Source organism: Notolepis coatsorum, assembly GCF_963971535.1.
Source record: "Notolepis coatsorum genome assembly, chromosome: 2".
NCBI lineage: Eukaryota > Metazoa > Chordata > Actinopteri > Aulopiformes > Paralepididae > Notolepis > Notolepis coatsorum.
The window spans coordinates 41,967,796-41,969,993 of record NC_140166.1 but is presented as its reverse complement, the minus strand read 5'-3'; positions in this window follow the sequence as shown (position 1 = coordinate 41,969,993).

Genomic DNA, 2,198 nt, shown 5'->3' with positions numbered 1-2,198 from the left:
GGAAGGAAGGATGAGGAGGTGTAACGTGAGGATACTTGGTGTGGCTGAGACGGATGGCTCAAGTTCCACTGCATCGGTCTCAAAGCTACTGAGAGACGTGCTGCAAATGGATGATGAAGTGCTGGTGGACCGCTCGCATAGAGCACTGGGGCCGAAGAGGCCAGACGGGAAGCCCCGTGCTATCGTGGCTAAACTCCACTATTACCAGGATTGTGTCGAGGTGTTGAGACGGGCGCGCGCTGAGGCTCCATTACAGGTCAACGGAATGTCTATTGCAATCTTCCCCGACTATGCCACGGGCGTCGCGAAGGCCAGGGCTGCGTTTAGAGAGGTGAGGAAGATATTACGCGGCTGTGAAGGCATCCGATACGGCATTCTTTTTCCAGCCCGACTTCGCATCACGCACGGGGGAAAAGAGAAAGAGTTCACAGATGCAGGGGAAGCAATGAGCTACGTCAGAAAGAACATTGTGCACGCAGCAGCGGGTGAGACCACATATAGAAAGAGAGATGTATCGGTGTGTACGTGCTGCTTATGATATGCAGGCGATGTGAACAATGTATCATATTAACTACAACAGGACAATATATATATAGAGGCTACTGTAATGTCTACTGTGTGATCATTTATGTGTAGCATCGTCTGCCTAGCATTGAGAGGACACCACTGGACACCATTTACCAAGCTAAGTGACTCACCAACCTCCAGCAAATTCGTTGCCCTATACTTATGATGTACAGACGATGTGAACAGTGTATAATTTTGGCCCCAATAGGACAATGTGTGTATACACATACAGACATATAAATATGTACACACATGCTCACACCTAAGATGGCGCACGCACTCGCATACCTAATGGATGCACTATCTAGAGATTCTAGGCGTACTACACACACGTTGGCGCGCACTACGCGCATGCACAGACACACATTAAGACACGCATACACATTTACACATTATACAGACACGGGGGCACGGACCCACACACTCACACCTACACACCCATACGTTTACACCTTGGCTGTGTCCGATACATCCATACACACACATACATAGGATCACATGCACAAACACTGAAGGGCATATGCACAGGTACACACCCATTTGTAGACGCATGGACACACGCACACTCCCACACCTCTTCCAATTTATTTGATTCTATATCATCCAATCAGGCACCCTTTTTTGTGTTTAACGGGGCATGTTGGTTGCCCTTGCTCGGGAGTAAGATGTTTTGCCTTATATCAGGGCCTGCTTGATGTGAGGTTGTTAATGTTAATGTATTATTGTTATGCTTACCGTTCACCGCTGCCACCTATATTACCCTACCTGGTTGGGTGTATCCCACTGGACAGCTGAAGACCTTATATAATACCAAGATCTGAGTAAGGTTTTTTTTTTTACTCTTATTTTTCTTTTCTTTCTCTTTATTATTTTCTTTTACCTAAGGGGCTCGACGGGGGCCTGAGCGGCTGGCTCCATAGGTAGAACACCTCCAACATAAGCATATTATGTGTGGATTAGTTTCTGAAGGGTATTTTGGGCACCTTGTTTTTTATAGGTGTCAGGGGGGGGGGGTTACCGGACTTGTACATTCAACATGCTTAACTGATCAGACGTCTGTTTTGCTTTTCACCTGCAGTTGTGCTGAGCTCTCTATAGGTTCCAGATGCATGGCCTCTCTCATCTACTATGATCGACACGGGTGATACCATGGGGCTGGAAGGGTGCTCTGTCAATTTCGTGAGTTGGAATGTTAAATCACTCAACCACTTACACATTTAAAACAACTCAATGCAGACATAGCGTTTTTACAGGAGACGCATTTAAAAACTGCGGACCATGCTCGACTGGGGGGAGGATGGGTGGGACAGATGTATCACTCCAACTTCCACACAAAGGCCAGAGGAGCAGCCATTTTGAAAAAAAAACACGCCATTTACTATGTCAAGTGTAGAGGCCGACCCTGCAGGGCGCTATATTATAGTGGTGGGGAAACTGCATAAATTTCCGGTCATTTTGGCTAATATCTACGCACCAAACTGGGACAACCCTACGTTCTTCACCAGCCTTTTTTCTCACCTACCGGATATGACCTCGCACCATCTCATCCTTGGCGGCGACATGAATTGTGCACTCTCCCCGGTGCTGGACCATAGCTCGCCCAGGAAGGCCCCCCAGTCTAGCTCGTCCCG